The sequence below is a fragment of the Columba livia genome, chromosome 1 (genome assembly GCF_036013475.1).
Source record: "Columba livia isolate bColLiv1 breed racing homer chromosome 1, bColLiv1.pat.W.v2, whole genome shotgun sequence".
In the NCBI taxonomy this organism is placed as follows: Eukaryota; Metazoa; Chordata; class Aves; order Columbiformes; family Columbidae; genus Columba; species Columba livia.
Genome location: NC_088602.1, coordinates 70375654 through 70397563, shown reverse-complemented (window position 1 = coordinate 70397563; position 21910 = coordinate 70375654). Strand labels below are relative to the sequence as shown.

Here is a 21910-nt window from a genome sequence, read left to right as displayed (position 1 = left end):
TTCTGGAGAATAGGTGGTCTTTTGTCTGGCCCAAAACCAGACAAAGAAGACCAGACTGGAAGACCAGTACAAAACAGAATTTGCAGCTTCTGTCTCTTTACAGTCACCCTGCTTAGCAAACTTGTTCTTTAAATCCCTTTGGAATGTACATTTTCCAGGACTAACCTGTGCTTTCTACTAACTATCCACTTTTACATTTGTGAAAGAAGTAATAGTGGGTATACTAGTAGTAGCCTGGTTTGTCACTATACTGAGAAAGGACTGTATGGCCACTGAAATGGCTGGATCTTGGGACAGAGTCTCTCATTGAATCTTCTTGTCTGTATTAATCACTATTATTTTTTGGTAGTTGAAAGCAGAACAGTATCTTCCTAGCTGCAAACTCTGTTACATGTGATGAAAGGCTGTATTAATTGCTCTGGAGCAATTCACTCTCTCATTGCTGCCTTTTTTAGTGCATTTCTGCACAAACATTTGGATAGAATCTGTTTCTTGTTCTGTTAGCATTCTGTTCTGACCAAGGGGATTGAACGTCTGTGGAATCAGGTGGTTTTCACTATCAAGAAGGATATCAGTATCTGATCCTAAAGCACCGTAGATGTGATGGTCCAACATCAGAAGCAGCATTCTAAGAGCAGATGGGCTAATTAACTCTTTTGCAGCTCTGATAGAGAAAACCAACAGTGGTCACTGCCACTGTCTTTCATGTGAAAGTTCTGTGATCGTACCGCTATATGTGAATGTCTCACCTTTATTGTCTGGGATATCAGATGCAACTTCTAATTTTTTTTTTCAGTTTTGTTTTATAGAGTCACTCTAGTGAAAAACTTAATAAATTCACAAATTTGGCCTACAAGACTTACCATGGACCAGTTTTGAATGTCACTTGAAAGAAACACTGTGGCAATAGACTGGCACGTTTTCCACAGCCAGTGTCTTTTGAGCTGCAGCCTGTAGGTCAAGGTCTCTGCTGCTAGGCTGTGATTGTTGAATTTGTGAGCAGCTTCTCAGATGACCTGTGATAGAATGCTCTTTCTTGCCTGTTGAAGAGCAACAGTGGGAGCTGCTTTGTGTTGAGATCTGCAACACTGAAGATTCAGTAAGTTCAACCTGCTTCACAAGTGGAAGCTGGGAGGATCATAGACCATCTCCAGTACTTTTGTCTCCATTATGATTCAAATGTCTATACAGAAAATCTTTATAGATCTTTCTTCCTCTGGTCTCAGAATCCTTTCCCCTCTTACCACCAAGGTATGAACAAAAGCTTCAAAGTGTTGAAGAAAGAAAGAAATGAGATTTCTGCCTGGATAGTACTAGACTAGCTTAGAAGAGGCAATGGAAATGTACCTGTTGGCAGCAGGAGGTCAGTTGCTCAGAGGTAGTATTTCTGTGATGTACTTAACCGGGAGAGGATTGTTTCTTATCTATTGCCTTTTGTATTCAAGGTACTGCAGAAAGTTTTGCAATGATGAATTAGAACTGCAACACCTATGTAAGCAAATGCAGTTGCAATTATGTATGTGGTAAAAACCTGAATCCTGTCTAGAACAAGTTGAAGGTGTTATGAAATTCACAGATGTTTGGTTCAGGACTAGAGTGTATTGTCCTCCAAAATTGTCATGCAGTCTAAAGTCTACATCTGTCTAGAGCCAGTGTCAAGCATCGGAACTTAGTCTTTCATATGCATATGCCTCTATTAGACAAAAGTTTATTATACAATACCAAATTCATTGTAATCAAATATTCTAGCTGAATCTGAACCACAGAAACCCACACTTTCGTGACTTGTTATGTATTCTTCCAAAATATTAATAATCTTATATACGCTCTTAAGTAGAGATACCTGGACAAACTCATGCAATATTGCTGAGAGACTATTACTGATGTTTGACTGTGAGTAAATAGGTAATGTAGGAAAGAGTACTCGAATTAATGTTGAATCAGCCTCAAAAGTATTCACATGTTAATGAGGGTTTCCCTCAAATTGTCAGAGATTTTTTTTTAAAGAAAAATATTTTTAAAAAATCTACCAACCCCCTGGTTCAGCAGGGTCAGTGAGACCAGATCGTTGAGGTGGATTTTGAACATCTTCATGGATGGAGACTCTGCAGCCTCTCTGGGCAACCCGTGCCAGTGTTTGATTGCACTCACAGTAAAACAAAAAAGATTCTTCTTTAGTTCATACATTTTTTATATATATATTTTAGCCTGTGCCAGTTGCCTCCTGCATTTCTGTGTCTTAGTTTTGCCGTACTTTCTCTAATAACTATTATATATTGCATATGTAAATTTTATAAAAACCAGTTAATTACTCAGTTTTGATTTTGAAAATGTTCACTTGCTAACACCTTTGTTTCCTCATGGAAAAAAAGATTCCATAAAACTGAAGATTTTAAAAGAGGCAGGAGGGGAGTCAACAAGCTCCAAAAAAAAGATTGTTTTCTAAGCAGACAACAGTAATTTCATTTGTTTCTGTTCTGATTGTGCCACAGTTATAATAGAGTATGGAGGAGGTGGTGGTGGTGAGATAAACAAAACCAAAACAAGCAAAAAACCAAAACCAAACACATACCAAAAAAAAAAAAAAACAGAAGGAGCTTAATTGAAGTATTCTGGGCCTTTACCTGTAGACAAAGTAAATAAGTAGTTATGACAGGCAACTGGTACAGCCCCAGTAAAATCATAGCCTTAAGGAACGGTACTGTAATTTATTTTTATTCTTTTTTTAATCTCTCCTCAAGAATGAGGGTTACAAGATTTGTCCTTATCCCTTAGGGTGAGATGATTCAATTTTGCATTGACAGCAAAATTGTTCCTCGAGGCAGGAACCCTTTCGCTGTATGGCTAATGACACTGAGCTCAGACAAAGTCACCCCTTCAGAGATGCAGGGCAAGAGATTAAAATTGTGTTGTTTGGGCCTGTTTGTTTGTTTGTTTGTTTTACACCATCAAAGGTAGATACTGTATACTGTATATTTTCTGTGGCTCTGTCCTGACTGTGCTTCCTCACTGTACCCTCTTCATGACCCTGCTGAAACTATTTGGTGTTGTTGGTCAGGAAAGAAATCTGAGGGAAAGTGTGACTGGTTTCTATCTGCTGGTTATGATCCCCTGTTTCCTGGCTGGCAGAGCCAAATCCAGGGTGGGGCCATGGTTTTTCTTGTATTTGAGAAGTAAAATGCATTTTTGTTTATAATGTGGACAAAAGCTTCCACTAGTCCTAATCTTGACTACCAGCATGAAAAATACTTTTCCCAGGCCATTATGATAACAGCTAAAACTCTGTGCATAACTTCAACTGTTACTCTTGAGCACTTCAGAGAAATGCATTAGTTAATTACTAACTATTATTACTGCCAGCTGGTACCTGGTTAAGTCTGCAGTTTGTTTTACTGCAGCCCACTGTGAAGTAGCTCTTCTGTTCCATGGTATGCAGATGTTTTCCTGGAACCTGAGAAAGTCTGTGTTGAGGTAAACACACTGGTTGTCTGTAATGGGCAGCTCTTTTGTGAACCCTTATTTCTCAGATATGTTCTCCATCTGTTCTGTTACCTACCATTCTCCTGCTGCCTGTGAATTTAGCATTAGGTTCTACGCCTGCATTCTGCTACCTATGGATGGTGTAACAGAGGCAACACAGGTTGCTTCATGCTCTTTTGCAGAGGTGACAGCTGTAGGAAGATCTCCATTTAATGGTCTCCATCATGTTAATTAATTCTTGCAGCAGTAGATACTGAAGATGCAAAATCTGATTGTTAGCTGTGCCTCCATCACATAGTTTACTTATTTATGTAGCTATAACAACATCCATGCCTTTCATCTGAAGGATATCAGTAGGATAATGAGCCTGTATGAATAATAAGTTATCCAGTTTAGTGGCCAAATTGGATTGGAAGAAAGTAATTTCAAGTCAAACAAAGAATACTATTTACCTCAAACTAAAATGTTGGGGGGTTATTGTTTGTTTGTTTGTTTTTCCTAAGTTACATAAAATCTATTTCTTCATGTTTCTTGTTTATTAGAAATTTTCTATCAATTTTTAGAACACAGCATTAGATTTATAGTTTGTTTGTTTTTTTTTTCTGTTGGAATTATCTTCTAAATTGTGTGGATTGTGATGCTAAACTTCAAATTGACCACTTCAAATGACACTTTTACTTATTTCTGCAATATATCAAATATAACATTTACTGGGTCCTATTATTCTGTCTTGTTGTAAATGTTTATACCCTGACCAACAGACCCGTATTTATGAACTATTTAGAAATCACTTGGACCCAACAGAGGCTGCATTCTACTAAATGGATGCAGTGTAACAGAGGCCCTTCTCAATTTAAAAACCGTTTTTCACCTTTCTGCTGAGAGAACCTCATAAAAATACAGTTTATCATGCCACATCCTCCCCTTACCTTAGAGAAGCTTATTCACCGTGGTTTTAATTCTTACTGAAATAAATGTTTCATGATGCAGCAGTTGCTAAATGACTTCTTCTAATGACATAACAAGTTCATAATGGCAATTAAAGAAGGTTGTAAATACATTTAATATGACAATTCAGAGAAAGGTGGGGCATGAAGGCAAAACAAATACTCAAGAGGTTTTAGAATGAGGTCGTTGAGATTTTGACTTTCAGTTTTTGTGCAAAGCATAAAAAAGTAGGAACAAGAACTTTTCTTAGTATTGCCCTTCCTTCTCTGCCTCGCACCCATTCACCAACCCTCAAAGCATTAAATTACTTTCTAGTTTTGAGTAAACAAACTCATAATATATTACACAGTGGCAAATAGAACAGGGAATACAGTGAAGCCTTAGCTTAAAAAAAAAAAAAAGGTAAATCTTGTCTATGGCTTTATAGTTTTCTGTGTGTTGGGGATTCTGTGTTGATACGGGTTTGCTAAATTGTTCATAATTGAGCATTTATGAACACTTGATATATATTGAGTTTCTGATTTATGAAATGTGCCTGGTGGTCAAAAGATTTATGATTCATATCAGTAATTTATGTGTCTAGTGGCACCTGATTTATTAATCGAGAAAATGACTTCCCAGTCAGTCAACTGTTTTGTGAATATGACTGATTTATAAGTGTGGGAAATAAAGGATAGTCCATGTACCTGATTTATAAGTAGCATTACTGTCATACAGATGGTTTGAAACTCTATGCTTTGGATGTAAATATCTATTTAATTAATAAAAATAGACTGATTTATACGACTTATTTGTAAATCTTGATTCTAGATTTTGGCAGAAGTCATGCTCTGATGTGCTTTATTTCTCAAACAGGTTATTTTCCAAGGCCCAGATTTTGTAATCGCAGTTTAGTTTATGGGTATTTATTTTACATTCTTGCTTCATGTTCTTACCAAGATGAATTACTTTCTTTGTCCGTTTTAGAGTACTGCCTTGATCAATGTTGTATATGGCTGTTTTTCTATCACTTCACACCTTCTCTCAGAGTGATGCTTTATGCGCAACCTTCGTATTTACCAATAATTTCTGACCTCTCTTTTTGTCTGGATGCCACTTCAAGAGCATCTAGTGCTTTTTCTTAGTAGCTGCATACAAATTACCGCAGCAAACAAATGAATGGCTAGAAACTGTAGCCAAGGTTGATAATACTTCACAAATCTGTTAGAGACTTGGGAATTTGGGCTATAAACCAAGTACTTTGAGACAGTGAGCTTTCAGTTACATACTTAAATAAAAATAATTTGTTCCTTCTAAGATGAAAAGGAAAAGAAGGTGTCCATAAGGTGCATTTTTCTGCTATTTTCAATCAGCATTGAATCATATCTAAAATTTATATTGCAGTATTTAATCTTTTTTTCTCTCCATACTGTTTCTTTGTTGAAGATCTATACTCATTTTTTTACTGAAATCTGTACCCCCGCAATTTATTCAAGGTATTCTTTTCCACAGTGGAACTTCTGAATAAAGAGCAAACACGTTGAACTTTTTTACTTAAAAACAAAAAAAGTCAAGCTTTTAACTGCAAATGATACAGCAGATTTGAGTTCAATTTTTGATATAGCTTCAAAAAGCTTACAACCAATACTTTACACACTTTGTGACTGAGCTGTTCATAGAGGGAATTCAAATAATTGTTGAAATACTTGTTATTGGTCATCTGTTTTTGTTTTCTGATTAATGGTTTAATCTTCATTCATTCTTAATGAACTGCTACTAAATGAGTTGTGATTACAGTCACTACAAACATATGCGGGAACAACAACTGAGGCTTGCTAACTTTGGGAGGAATGCTGTGGATGGGTCAGGAAGATGGGGTTCAGTAAGAATTTGCAGAACTAACTATCACAGAATGGTTAGGGTTGGAAGGGACCTCTGGAAATCATCTAGTCCAGCCCAAAATATGTAACATTACGGCAGTATTTTGAGGCCCTGACTTAAGTTTGGTGTTCCTCATTTTGCAAGGCAAATGTCAAGGAGAAGAAAGAATAGTTCATGGATATGAATAAGCCAGATTGCTTTCACATTTAAGTTAAGAGACAGACCCCACTAAACTATTAAATGGTGCATGGGGAGTTACAACATGCTGTGAGAGAAAACGGGAGCCATGAACCCTGTAGTCAACAGTTAAATTCTGGACCGTTTCAGCAGATGTCCCAGTTAGTGCACCAGCTTACTGAGGATCTATCACAGTGAAGGTGGGGCATGATAAAATGAGATTGCTATGGATTAAAGCCAAATGGAAAGGATCAGGAATATAAAACCTTGAAGGAGCTGTTAAATGTCACACAGTCACGTCCTAACTGGTCATGTATCTGATCTGATGAGCTTAAGGTGGATGAGATACATTGGTGGGGATGGAAAGGAATTCTGGAAGTCCAGAACAATGAAGTGATTGGCCCAAGGCCAGAAATGGTGAGAATGAAACTCAAATATCCCAGTCCCATGATAGGCAAGCTCCCACAGATTTATAGATAAAACTTTGTTCGTATTCTTCCTTTTCTAGTCTTCAGTCACTCCTTTTGAAACAGTATGAACCACAACAAACTGTAAAGGGTTTTGCATGGCAGAAAATTCAAACAGATCTTATGTTAATTAGAATAAGCTTGAGTAGCTTCAGATCTTGTGAAGAGCATCATTTTTATGATCAAATTCATGTTGAAGAGATTCACTAACAGCCCATTAACTCACTGTAAAATATCTGATAAGGTTTAGATGAGCTACAAAATTGACTGTATCTCTTGCAACATTAATTACAATTTAAACTTTAATATGCTTACAACTGTTCCTTTTAGAATAAAAGGACAATTTAAAATGACAAAACGTTAGATTTTTATGGATTCTGCTTCATTTACACTACCATATTTTTAACTTGTTGCAGGATTAAATACTGGAACCTCAATTTATAGCTATCTAGTAAATTTCTGACAGTTTTTGTAGAATGAAAATTTGCAGATGGAGAAAATGTTTAGCAATCATTTTATCTAATTTGGTGCTGTGAAAACTGAAAAGAAATATTGTGGTCTGACTGAAGTCTGAAAGTTTGGCTTCACAAATCACAGAAAAGCAGAGTTCGGTACCAAAGTTGTCATCAGATTAAGAAAGCGTTAGGGCTGTCTGCAGCATGTAGAAAGAGTTTTATCCTGAAAGTCCCACTAACCTCATGGTTTGTGCTTTTCTCTCTGAACTACAAAGTCCATGCTGCATTACATCCTGCCTTTGCCTTGGTCCCTCTGTCCTTTCACTTATATACCAGTAGTCTTGTCTACTGACTCAGAGACAGAAGGAATGGGCAAATAATTTCAAACTACAGTTTCCAGACCTACTGCGCTAAGTCTGGTGGAGAGAATTTTGTGTTAAGTTAGTTCAAACAAATATTTTCTGCTTGATTTGACAAAATTGATTTAGTCAGTTTTGAAATGTAAAAATATTTTTGTTTGTAAATTTCCAGAAATATTCTGAATTTGTGCTTTTTCTTTTACCAGTATTTTAAGTTTACATTCAAATTAATGAAAAAAAAAAATCTTAGAATTGCTCTATAAGAGCAATGATTTACAGTGAGTTTCACCTCCAGATGTTTCACTAGTGTTGGGGTAGGCACAAGGCTTCAGATTCATGCATTCAGTTACAGCACTAGTGCCCATATGGTAAATCTTGAGTGTCTTATGTAGTACCCATAGTAGGTTTCTTTGATTCCAGAACCGAAAGGACGACAGATTGGATTATCTTCTGGTGTAAACCATTGCTGAGTGGAGTCTCCCACCACTTCCATCAATTCTTTGGTAGTTTCAGTGTAGCTGACTTCTCATTCACCCTTTACATACACACGCACACACTTTGGTGTTACGTAATTGCCTAAGCATTTTTGTTAGTTTCTCACTTTTTATTTTTAAAAATTTCTAGAAATATATATACACACGGTACATATGACTGTCTTGTCTTCTATTCCATTCCTTCAAAGGGTTGTTTTACTTCCCATCATCAGGTTATGAATATACCCTATGAATTTTTCATGAGTTCCAGGATGTTCCTCACAGCTGTAACTCTCGCATTCCACTCCATTACTTTTTCTCATGAGCCATTTTTAAGATGAAATTAATGAGAAACATCACTGGATGAATTGCTCATTTCTGAGTGTGTGTGTCCTTATGTGTCCAGGACTCGGAAGGAGAGACCTTTTGGCAGTATCTGTTCTTGGCAAGCTGGGAAATCTCCTGCTAGCGCAAGGAATCTTACAAATGTGACTAATGAGTGAGTGTAATGTTGTTTGTAAAGTGCGTCATCAAGTGATATACACTCATTTTATGTGAACTGGCTTCCTCTGTCGCAGAAACATAGTGGCTGTATTATTAACTCTTTTTCTGATGGCCAAATCTTTGTGCAGCTAGGCGCCTGTGTTTAGGCTCCCTTTTTAAAGTACTGCAGTAAAAGTCCTACTTATGGTCTCTTGTAATATTAAGGTAGATATTGCAGCTTCTGTGACAACAAACATACCAGCTTGGGTAAAGGGCGTAGAACCATTGGAAAGAAACAGAGCAGGCAGAGTGGCAACCAGGGCATAATCCTAAATGTGTAGACTGTCTCATTTGGAGGCTTTATTTCCTTCCCCGCCTTGAACCAGCAGGTACAGAGATGCATGAAAGTAAGCTGTGAATATTGGACAGAAATGATCAGCAAAACGTGCTTGGACCTCCAAGTTTGGTTGCTCTCTAAGGCCAAACACTAACCCTGGAGTTAATTCTGTGTTTTACCTAAGCTGCTGTGCCCATTTCTCCCCTACACGTTTGCCTGTGTTTTGAACATCAAGTTGAATGCATAAGCAGCAGGATATTAAACTGCATTATTAAACTGCATCACAGTAATTTGGATCCAAGCACCAAGCTCTGCAGTGGCTGCCTAGGAAGTGCATGTTGCTGAATGAGCATAAGGTCTGATGGAGTTAAAATGACATGGTTAGTGGAGTATAGTGTTACTGTAGTGTACACAATTCCATATTGGTTTCCAACAAAGCTGAATCCCAAACAGTGTTGAAATACTGAATTATTATGACCCAATGTGTTGAGCTGCAATGGAAAGCACATATTTAAATATTCAGAAAGCATTATCTTTAAGAGCTTTATTGGGAAATTCAGTGACTGTAGCAGTTCAGCTGCTGGGTTTAGCTGTGAGGGAGAAAATCTTAAAGCAATACTTACCATTTGAAGGAATATGAAGTGCAGTAATGGTACTAATTTGTTATTCTCTGATCAATAATATCCAATTATTTCTGTTGGAGAATGTAGTAATAACTGAGGCACAGCTGAAGTCTAGGGTGACAAGTTTCTTATTTAATTAGTCAAGTTTGTGTGGAAGTTTCTCATGTTAAACATGCCGGGTGGCAGCAGCACAAACAAGGAGAGGATAGATCAGCAGTGATGCAAAATCACATTTACTTTCTGTGGCTGTGAACCACTCCTGTGATGATGCTGTCAGAGTCTGGTGGCTTGCTCCTGTTCCACTTGAAACCAGTGAGATTTTGTATGGATTTCAGGAAACACTGGAGTGGGCCACTGAGTAGACCTCAAAATTGTGAGCTGAAGGCGCCTTAGAGCTTTGATGTGGGGCTCTGGAGGAGGTTACTGTGAGGCTTTAGCTTCAGGTGCTTACACCACCCCTCTGCCAGAAGCTACCACTCCCACAACATGTTTAGTGCAATGTCTTTATGCACAGCTCTGACAACTTAAAAACACCAGTGAGGAGTTCAACCTACAGTGCCAAAGCACAACATGAAACCATTGAGATGCATGCATGTGTTCCTTCCTGTGAGTCCTCTAAGGATGGTGGACTGCTGGGTAAAATAAGGTTATTAACTGCAACAGCATGATTTGCTAGAGCTTATCTCCTAAATCCATCCTCAGTTTCATTTTAGTTAACAGCTCCATGGCTTTCTTCAGAGCACAGTCTGGCCTTAATAACTGACAGCGGGTTGGATGCTAAATCTGAGAGCTGACAAAGTGGGGGAGAACTGGAAAAAAGTAGTTTCTTTAACTATTCTAGTTTATATTTGTAGCTGTACTTTTGTTGCTTCTACAAAAAAAGTCTGCATTTTCTGTTTGTTATAAAATTTAATTAAAAAAAAAAAAATATTGTTGACTTGTTAGCATAACATTTAGAAAGTATGTGGGCCTTTTAATGACCCCAGTTCCCCATTTGGGTGGCTAAGAGTTGCATTGCTATAAATTCACTTTAGATGCCAGCTTCTTGGCTAGTGTAAATTGCCAGAATTTATCTGATTAGATGTAAATGTCCATTTTTTGAAAGCTGAAGGTCCCACTGATGTTTGGATTTCTTTGCGTGTGACAATCAGTGGAATAAGGATAATGTCCGTTTTCCAACAGATCTATTTGTCATCCAGTTTCTTTCAATATCTTAATAATATTTTACATGCTCTTATGGTTCCAAACATTGTGCCTGATTCTTCCTCTGTTAAAATTGTGCTAAGGACTTTCTAACGACGTCTACAATGTTGTTATGCACCAGTGTTCTGGAGAAATCAGCTGTTGCCTCACTACTTTGTAATATTAAAATAAGTAAAAGTCAAAGAGCTGGCTTGCATCATACCTTTTACTATTTGACTAGACTAACATCTGTAATAAAATTCATCTTAAAGTGTGAGTCATAGTTTGTAGAAGATCTATGACCTTTAGTAACCACCATAATAAACCTCACTCTTTTTTTTTGCCCACAGGTGCGTAGATATATACGTTATACTTCTTGTCCCTAAAGAGCCAGGAACATGAACTTGGATGAACAGGTATAGCCACTGCAGTCCTGAAACACTTAAGCATTTGCCCACCTTTACTTACATGATTTTGCTGAATTTATTTAGATAGGCATGCTCTTCATTCAAGGAAATGCAGCAGGAACTGTTGCCTGGAATAAAAAAATTGTTCAGCTGAGGTGGTGTAAACCCAAAGCAACATCTCAAAATAGAGGAATACCTTCAGCTGTTAGTACAACAGATTATTTTGACTTCTCTGTCTAACATTTCAAAGCTGGTAACACAGTTTTGTGCTCCCAGTGAATTTAGAGTGTTATACATTTGTGCCTGTGCCAAAAACTGAGAGCAGACGCTCTGGCTCACTGAAGCTGGCAGAAAACGGTGAGCAATTGCCCAATGCCAAGAAAAAACATCTGTAGGACAAAAAAACACCACCATATCTATGCTTTTGGGTAGTAATTGGCTTAAACAGGCCATACTTATGTCAGCAAAACCCTCAAGAATGTTCATTGTTAATTGCAAAAACATAAATGTTAATAATCAAGGACTTCAGTAAACATTTACAGAGATCACAGTGTTCTTTAATGAAATTATTAAACACTACATTATTTTCACATATGAATCCCAATGAGCTTCTGTACTAATGTGCCTAGGAATTGCTTGGCACTGATTACAGGAAAAATAATTCTTTACGAGGAGGTGAAAAGTGTGATTTTCGAAATCCAGACTTCTGAAAAAGTGGTGAGACTATTTCCTGACATTTGCTTAAGGGGAAAATGAAGTAAAAATAGTGATGCTGAAGATGTTTTACAGTAGAGTGAATTGAAAGCAAAGACCACTACAGCAATAATGGAGGAAGAGGACGGGCCTGGACCTGAGCCTGGGGTGGGGGATAGACATCCCAGCCATTCCTCATTACATGAGCCTGTGCACTGCTGTGGTGGTGGGGTGATGTGCCTTAAGCTCTCCTTACAGATCCATGGTAGCTGTAAACAAGAGGACAGCAAGAATTAAAATGTCTACTGATTACTGCTTAATATTTTAGCAGCTCATCTTTCCAAGAAAAAAGATTTAGGACATGCTTGTGGAATGAGCTGCTTTTCTGGGAGCAAGCAGGGAGAGAGGGAGGGGTTAAGTTAGTCGTTAGTATGTTATGTGGTGATGAGGTATGGGAATAGGGAAGAGACATCTGCTGCCGATCTCAAACACCCACACAATGAGATGAGTAGATCATCACTCCATCCTTAACTCCTGTTTACTAGGAATCCCAGTTCTTTGCTGGAATTTTGTCACTGTACAGAATAAATCTGTATGCAAGTCAGGTTGCTTTAATTATGGTACATTTCTTTAGTAAAGAAAATGAAGAAGCAAAAATGTCAGTATTTTAAATTTATTTTAAACACAGTTGGAAGACAAAAAAATGAATAAAACGCTGGCCTTAAGTAGCACCTCATCTTTTTATCACATGCCTAGGTGTCTTAGTAGATCCAGACCCAGATTTGTCTGTGCTGGCCATCATTTCCTCATTGCTACTACATAGCTTAGAATTTTCTTTCCTTATGGCATATCCGTGGGGATTAGAGCTTAATTGCTCTGTGAAGCCTTGATCATTAGGCGAAGGTTTTTGAACGAGGCAGGCTTTGCACTGTATTCCTGAGGAAACCAAGAACAACTGTATTTTAATCTCTGAATGTTTCACAACCAAGGGCTGTAACTTGAGGGATTTCACATTCCTGATCACGTTGACAACCTGATGCTTTAAAGTGTAATTGAGCAGGTAGGGATGACTACTGAACTGCCCCGTGTTCCTTGCTTTGAGGTTTAGCTTGTTTATGCCATTACAGGAGGGGTGTTAGGGGTTCTGAGCCATCCAGAGCTTGAGATCCTTTTGCTCAGAAGCTTACATCAGGGCCATATTTACCCATTTATTCCCACTTGGTATTTGTCTAGTTGATTTTCCTTGACTCAGCATGCTGACCTGCATTTTAGTAGTTAAATTGCATCCTTCTTTTTTCAGACCTCTCTTTTGTTTTGTTTTTTTTTTTTTTCAGGTTCATTTTTAACTCTATTTGTATCCTCCAGCATACTGGCAATTACTCCTACCTTGATGTGCCTGCAAAATTAATAATCTTACTGTCTTTTTCATCATCCAGTTTATTAAGGAAAGCATCAAATTGTCCTGTAGTTAGGATAGGCCCCTGTGGAACCTTGTGGTGTGTATTCCAAAGATGGTTTCAAAATCAGTTCCCATAATGAAACATACATATTGGCTAATAAACCTTTTGAAATTACTTTTTATATTGCTTTGGGAACTTTAATGTGTGGTTTCCTCATAAATGGTGTGGAATAGCCTACTACCTTAACAATTAGTTCTTGAGTTTGCTTGAGTGAAGAAGTTTACTTTGGTTTGTTTCTTCCAAGAATGGAAACAGCTGTAAGATTGTTAGTAAGGCCCTTTTGGTTTACAGGGTGCTCTAAGTGAAGGGATTGCTTAAAGAAGCATTCTGCTGTCTGCAAGAGTGACAATAAAATCGGAAAATCCCCTAATATCTGCAGTTATACATGTTGCATGCCAGATGGTGAGAAGATGAGGCTGATTTACACTCCTCTGGTGCCACAGGCAGTTTGTGATAAAAAATGTTCATGGCCCTACTTCAGTGGCATAGCTGTTTGAAATTTGGAATAGCTGTTTTACAGTGGGATCTTCCCCTTATCTTAGCAGGGGCCTTTACATTACTAGCTATTCTTCCATAAGTTCCAGTAGTTGTTACAGATAGGCATAGATGCTATTTTCCATTTTCCTACTACTGTGCCCAGAGAAACTCTTGGGGATGTATTGTCAGGGGCCTAGGAGAAATGCATATGGAAATAATCACCTTGCAGAACCCACAAAAGGGGCCAAGATATTGTATGAGGGCTGCCAGAAGTCATGCAGATGCTGTAACAGGAGGCATAGCGTATTCTTCAAGATAGAGGACATTTGATCTAGGAAGTCCACCCAGTATTGTGCTATAGAGTTACTAGTTAGGGTCTAAGAGCAGCATTGCAAATTTTATCTACTAAGCTGGGCATGGTGCCATGTTGCTGCCAATATCTGAACTCAGGCTGGTTGTGTCCAAGCAGTTTGGATATGTACTCTGTGCTTTATTCATGCTTCTGCTTCCAGGGTTAACAGCCCCCTGGTTTGTCTGTGATCAGTGGCATACACCTACCTACACTCCATATGCACTGACGCTGTTGTGTCAGTTCAGCCAAAGGCAGACTTCAAAGTTTTCCTTGTCTTGCTGCAAACATCTCACTTTTAAACTGAAAGATAATGTTTTGGTACAATCAGTGATACAAATCTGAAGAGATGCTGGAAAAGCAGAGACTTTCTAGTTTATCTTCTAGGTATTCTTGAGTATGGTGTCAGGGTGCAGCACAAGCTCTGTGTGTGCATTCAGCCGTGTACCAGTCTCAGCCTCAGAACACAGAAAATAAAGGGGCAGCTAAAGGGGGCTATTCTTCATTTTATTAAATGGCCTGTGACCCCTGTTAAGGGGTATCTGATATCTACTATAGTATCCACAAGCAGTGTCCTCATGAATAAGTGAGTTTCCGTTAACCTCACCCAAGCTTTGCAGGAAGGCTTAGATTTGGATGAGTTGAGAGAGAGACAGAAGAGTCATGTGCTTTGAGCAAACAGCAAACCTTCTGAGCATATGAAGTACTGCAGCCCATAACCCTGTGTTGTGCTCACAGCATGAAATATTTTGCGCTTCATGGATCACTGTCCTTAGTGGGCCTAGTCCTGCTGAGCACTCAGTTGACTTTGTAAGACCTCTTTTGATGATGGAATTCCCTGTTGCCAATAGAATCTAAGGAGAATTTAGCTGCCAGACTGGTTGCAGGATATCAAACAAGTAACAGCCTCTTATGAATGTCTTTAGTGGTAGACCTGTGTCTCTATCACATTTGTGATTAATAAGTGCCTTAGCAAATAATTATTTGATAACAGGATCTTTCTAACAAGAAGCATCTCTGGCACCAACAATGAAAAAGCACTTGTACAGGCATAATGATGCCTTCCTGCATTTGAAAAATATCCTTCCCTGTGCAGCTTAAGCCTGACACTTAGTGAAGGTAGTTTTTGTAGCTGTAGACTGTTATAGCTATGAGGGAAATTTAGTACCTCTAGAGAAAATACTGCCTTTCTCTGCAAACCTGTCCTTAGTAATTGAAGAATAATGTGTTAAACCATTATGATCATTAAATATGTGAAGAAAAGGGTACACTTATTTCAGTTTGCCTTTTAAAAATGGCTCATTAATAATTTAAAACTCTTTGCTTCAGGGTTTTTTTAAACACCTAACTAAAAATTAGACTCCTAATTACATGTTAATCATACAGTGGCAAAATGGGAGGGAAGAAGAGAATCATAATTACTAATTCTCCCTGGCCTTATTTCAGCAATTCATTCAAGTACACGGTTTAAAACCTTCAGTAGTCAGAGAAGAAAAGGACTACAGGCACTAAGTAGCATAAAGACAGCAGCCAGAGGAAAACTGCGGTGTGGAAGTGTTGTTCTATAGTGCTTGCTACTAGAAATGTGCAAAGGGTGGAGGTTCCATTTCAAGAGAGGCTTTGAATTTTGAATGAAATCAAAATTGAAGTGAACTGTCTTTTCACAGCAAAATAGAAATAAGCATACTATTTTGCATGAATACAGATATTTATTTTCAACAGAGTCACAATATTTCATTTTGAAAGGTGACAGGAGAAGGCTCTCTGGTGCACTGGCTTCTTTTCTTCGTAGATATCCATGCGTGCTTTTCAGGAAAGGGGATGGTTTGTGTTCATGAGACGTGATCCTGGATAAGTGTGTGCACTGAATTGCCTAAGATGTGATAGTTGGCAGATACTAGTGGAACGGGTTCTTGCTTTTTAAGAAGATTTCTTAATGCACTATTCTTTTCTATAAAATAATGTCAGGTTTTGCTGTTATGTTTCTAATGAATGATGCATGCGCTAAGTACTGGTGAAGTAGTTACTGCTTTGACTCACTTTTAGTGGCAAAATATAGCATTTTAATAGCTTGTAAAGAGCAGGAGAACCTTTTTAATTGACTTAGACAAATCTGTTAAGTTTCATTTGGCATCACCAACTTTTCTTCTGTCATTAATGCTCAGATTTCTGCTCAGTTTTCTTTCTTGTGTCCGGATGAAAATAAAATGTCAGATCAAATGTAGCAGAAAATAAGACCACACTCTGTTTTATTTTAAGTCTTCCTCTGACATGTTGGTTTTTCATTTGTGTAAGTACATGATCATCTTAGTTATGTGATTGCATAGAGTGAAGGATAATACAGACCTGTGACATGTCTGTATATTGCTGATATCTTAATGACTGTTAAATGACCGGCTCACCTAATAGTTGCTGAAAAATATTGCAGGCTTTTGCAGGCTTTAGACTTCACATTGATCAGTCTCTGATTGAATCAGGGTTACCACTCTGTCTTTTGGCTCAGAAAGTAGCAAGTCTCATCTCCATACTTTAAGGAAGATCTTTTCTTACTGTTCAGTGAACTCTAGATGGATAGAGTATTCTCCATCTTGCTCCCCAATAATTCTTTGGTTGTTTTTAGGAAGACAAATCTTTGTTGTTCACATGGTCTTTTCACCATAGAAGTGAAATGACAATATAATCTGCATTGTACTGCAGCAACAAAGCATTTGAAGGCTTGTAGTCTTCTTGATGTGAGAGAACCTATCAGCAGATTCTCCATTTGCTTGATTCCTTTTATAATGTTACATATTTTGGTCTCCAAAGGGTTAGAACTTTTCACTGGCTCATGAAGTTTGTTAGTGACCTTGTTCCACCTCTGTAGCATGTCCTTTTAACAACATTCAAAGCAGAATACCATCATTTTCTATAGTTCACAAAGGTATTAACAGATGGTTTGAAGCTTTCAGACGTGTAAGCAACATGTAACTTTACTGCCACAAAGATAAAGCTCCTCTTGCAATAGAAGGGAATGGCAAGCGAAAAACAGAACAGCTGGAAGAGAGAGGAAGGCTTGCTGCTCTTGCCTTGAGAGTGGTATGGCGAAGCTATTAGGTGGTGCAAGAGGGAGAAAAGCTCTTTCCCCCAGCAGTTTCCTTTGCCTCACACACAGACTGTTCGTGGTGGGATGGCAGCCACAAGTTTGGCGTTTTCTGCAAGCAAAGGCTGTGGAAGCATGACCACCTCTCAGTCCACAACAGTGTATGAACCTGGGCTACAGCCTGTTCCATCAGTTTTAGGGCTGATCTTGCTTGTAAATGAAATGAATGCCTCTGTCACTAGGAATGCTAGGACTAAGGCAATAACTGAAAAGGAAAAGGCAATAACTAAAAGAGAGAGCCTTTTTCTTTGTCCACGTGTTGTGTTGTTGTTTTTTGTTGTTGTTTTACTTTTTTAAATTTATTTGCATTTCTCTCTCTCTCTCTTCTTTTTTTCCTTCTCTCCCTAGTCTTCCAAAGGATACTGTTGTCATCTAAACCTAATTCAACTTTGCGAATATTGCTACATCTTCACAGACTTTCATGGGCTTGGACCTACGTCAGCTGTGATGCATTTTAAGTGGGACCATGGTCACGTATCAGAACTGTCGGTAACGCACGGAGATCATCTTTGCCAACTCTTCCCTATGTGCTGCGGGTCTGAACGAGCATGGCTGTGCAATACACCATGTGCTCCCCTCGAGGAGGAAGCGTGGTGACACTGCTGTGTGCCCTGCAGTCTCGCTTGATATTCTCCACAATAATGCAGTGAGGCAGTGACTGAGAACGGATTACTAAGTAATTTGGAGAGCTGCAAAATGACTGGACTGCATCCCAAGACTTAGTGAACACACAGCACAACAACTCAAAGGATTTTTAAACAGTCTACATGATTAAACATGATGTCCTCTTTTAAGGTTTTTTCCTGTTTAAATTAAATAAAATGGAAAAATGTTTTTCCTGGGGGAAACAAAGTCGTCTTATATCCATATTGAATTCAGTCAAGTAATTGCAGATCCTGTACTTTAATATCTTGAATGAAGCAGGAAGTTTCTCTCTGTGCCCAGGGAGAAGGACCAATGGAGAGAGTTAATAATTGCTTAAGGCAAGTTATTGCTTTTTCACCTTTCTTCCTATTTCAGTTGCCCAGACTGTGAGCTGAGACTTTCTTACACGCTGCATAGACTTTCATAACAAGAAGTTCATCAGAAAGAGAAATAGGCTATATTGTAATTTGGGGATATAAGTGAAATAACTTTTAGGGAAAAACAAACAAACAAACAAAAACCTAAACCCAACTGACAAACAATAAAACCTCTCCAGTTCAAGATATCCTAGCACAGAAAGAGTAGCCTAGTTTTATACGTACATTTATCTATACATTTTTACTGGACAACCTTTATAAACAAAGCCTCCAGTCTGCCAAAAAACTGAAGCACACACTGACTACTTAGCTTTATTGCCATTAAGACTGCACAAGAAAACTTGAGTCAAAAGGATATAATGTTTTTTTCTTGAAATTCAAAGGAGCTTTGGCTTTGATTTTCACTAAAATGACAGAGGGACTGGTATTTCTAGAATAATGGTATTTTGTACTCTATAGCTCTGAAAGCACTGTGCAAAGGTGAATGTGAATAAATAGAGAAGCAGTAGAGATGGGGGAGAGCAGGAGCACATAGATAAGGAATTGTATGGCCCACGATCTTGGTGAACCCATAGCAGTTCTGAGAACGGAACGCAGGTGTCCTGATTTCCCATCTGGTACTTACCTTGTACTGCACTGTCTCTGCCGAAACTATTCAACTCATCTGTGGCTTTGCCAACGGAACATATAGCTGCTTCCCTAGTGGCTGCCTTTCTATAAATGACCTAGATGAGGGGGAATACTTGCCATGAAGAATTTAAAGATGGACAAAATTACAGGAAGAGAGCCAGGTAATGGATGTAAGTTGGTTTAGGATTTGGAAATCTGTGGAGTTTTTATAGGAACTGGAACTGTAGTGCACTTGTGTTTGCTGTAGGATTTACTAGCCACTTGATGGACTCTGTAGAAGTGATATGGTGAGTTAAACGGTGAGTTAAACCTGAGGACAAAGAAGAGCTACAGAAAATCTCTAGAGTTTCTCCAAGGTGAACCAGCTGTCTTCTTTTTAACTTCTACATGAGTATTGGAATTGGAGACCCAGACAACCTATTTTCAAACAGTTCCAATTATTTATATATCTCGGATCAACCTTTATTATAAGCAGTTATGTATTCAGAATTTTATGATCCCATCAAAAAAGTTAAGTGATTAACAGCGGCAGGTTTTACTGCAGGTCCTATAATTTATGTAGTCAGACTCAGATTCATAGCTTTGTTCTGTCTTCTCCATCCTATAATATATTGGTTGTCCAGTGCGGTCTTGAGCCCAGTAAATCTCTGAAGAGATCACTCTTGAAAAGTGAGGCTCTCCAATGTCATGTAGCAGGCTGTAGGCAAATCATGGCTGAAAAAGCAGCATGTGCAATGTGTGTGTGCTAGAACAGCCAACAAGGCTGCTTTGGAAGAAACCAGGTTAGAATGGAAGCTCTTCCAGTTGTATGAATGTATGTAGTAACTTCTGCTCTTAGCCTAGCTAAGAGTAGCATGTATGTCATTGATATGCTGAGAGGATATATATGAAAAAAACAGACTTCGTCTAATACATGAAATGGAAGATGTTAGAGAGGAAGGAGGAAACTTGGAAAAACACCAAGCTCTGCTCTCTCCTCAACCAGAGGGTGAAAATATCTGTCATTCACATATCCTACAACTTTTCTTTAAACTTAAGCTGCTACTCCAGAGTGTTCTTGGCTATTTAGAAATCTGTAGAAGAGCAGCTGGATCAGGTGAGTGTGGCTTCCTCAGAGCCTTGTCTTCATCTTGCAATATCTTAGGCACTGCTTTCCTGAGCTGTTTCATGGGCCCCTTTTCCTTTATTGCACATTGTTTTATCAACATATAGCACACGCAACAGTGGAATGTCACATGTGCTCTATTAAGGTTAACAGAAACAGACCTTTACTCTTTCCTTTTGTCTGTGACCTGAGACTCTGAAAGAGCAGCTTAGTAGGCATTACTTTAATTTGCAGTAAAGGATGTGATCAATACCACAGAATTTGACATCTAACAACAATCAAGTTACTTAGTGTGTGGAATTTATCTTTTTTTCCAGGAGCTGCCTTCTTTCAGCACAGCATTAGCAGGCATTAACTATACATCCTAAATAGAATTAAAAGTAGCTATGCCCCTCATTGCTATGCCCCCCATTTCCAGACCAAGTGTCCCATATGTGCTAGGAGTTTGTCTTGGCTCTCATTTTTACCTACAAGATTTCCGTGTACCACCCTCAACAGTTTTAGAGACAATCAGTTCTAACAATTACTTGACACCTCAAGCTTTAGTGGTGGTAGCACAGAAGAGGGATGATGTTTTGACCCTTGTCCAGGTTACACGTCTCTACAACTCTCACTAGTGCCCCTTGCTTATCCCTCTTTATTTGGGAGACTGTTCTGCCCATCATTTTAATCGTATGAGGGGCTCTGTGTCCCTGCTTTTGCCATAGCATGGTTCCCTGGGATTTCTTTACACCAGTGGATCTGTGAACCCTGTAAGCTGCACTCCTTGTTTTATCTTCCTGATTCTAACAGAAATTCTGTCAATATCCTCACACTCGCATGTTGTGGTGCCAATTTCCTTTTTCCTCATGTAAGGAAACTGATACATACTCTCCCTTCCCTTCTTACCCACAGTTAATCCCCTATCCATTTTTGGTTTATCTCTCTGGGTTATCTCAATAAAATGAGAATGGTCCAGACCACAGATGCATAAAACATTGTTTCTGATGAAGTTACACAATTAACTGAATGCACAGTTTACATGCTACCATGTGATGGATAGAAAAAGTTAAGTTGAACGTACAGTCTTGTTTTGCTCGGCAAACAAAGCAGACATAACTTACCTCTGAGTTGCAGTGGAAGACGTGCATTGTAAACTCCTGTTAGCATCATGGTGCTGAGAACTGCAGGGCAGCCTCATTCTCAGCAGGTTTGAGTTGGGTTTTTCCATCTCCCTTGAACAAATAAAGAAAATGTTTGGAATTGTTTTAAGAACTAAGGCAACTTGGTAATGATGGTGTAATACAGAAGAAAATATCTAAAAAAGGATGTACTGACTTCAGTTCTTTTGGCAGAAAAACCTGAGGCATCCACAGTTTTCCTTTTGTTTCTCCTGCTTTTGAAGTATCTTGAAAAAAAAAAAAAAAAAAAGCCAAACCAAAAAAAAGAAAAAAGAAATCTGACTTGGACATAGAAGAGCCAGGCCTTTACACTCTTCATTATTGTGTCCTGTGGAAGTTACCAATGCCTGTGCTGAAGGCTACTGTAGGCATTGTTAAACACCATTTAGACATGTGAAGCAGCAAAAATATTGTCAGATCTTAAGCTTTTTGTAGTGGTTTTCACTGAAGCCTCTGAAGCCTCAGGTCTCCAAACTCTTATTATAAACTGGGGATCTCTTTCATCTTCTTTCAGAAACTGATATTCCAGTGCACAGGGGAACCAGAGACAAAGGTTTCTGCCATTCCTCAGCTTTCAAAAGCTAAAAGGAAAATGTGAATGCCAAAGTAATGACTAGAAACTCC

The 21910-nt window shown here is 38.5% G+C and overlaps 1 long non-coding RNA gene across 1 annotated transcript; it reads left to right on the top strand.

The window, feature by feature from the left end:
• Nucleotides 1-3382: 3382 nt before the first annotated feature.
• Nucleotides 3383-21563, top strand: LOC110364734 (uncharacterized). The gene is made up of 3 exons (XR_002423701.2): nucleotides 3383-3471; nucleotides 11195-11260; nucleotides 17718-21563. It is a non-coding gene; the product is annotated as an uncharacterized LOC110364734 (long non-coding RNA).
• The last annotated feature ends 347 nt before the right edge of the window (nucleotides 21564-21910 follow it).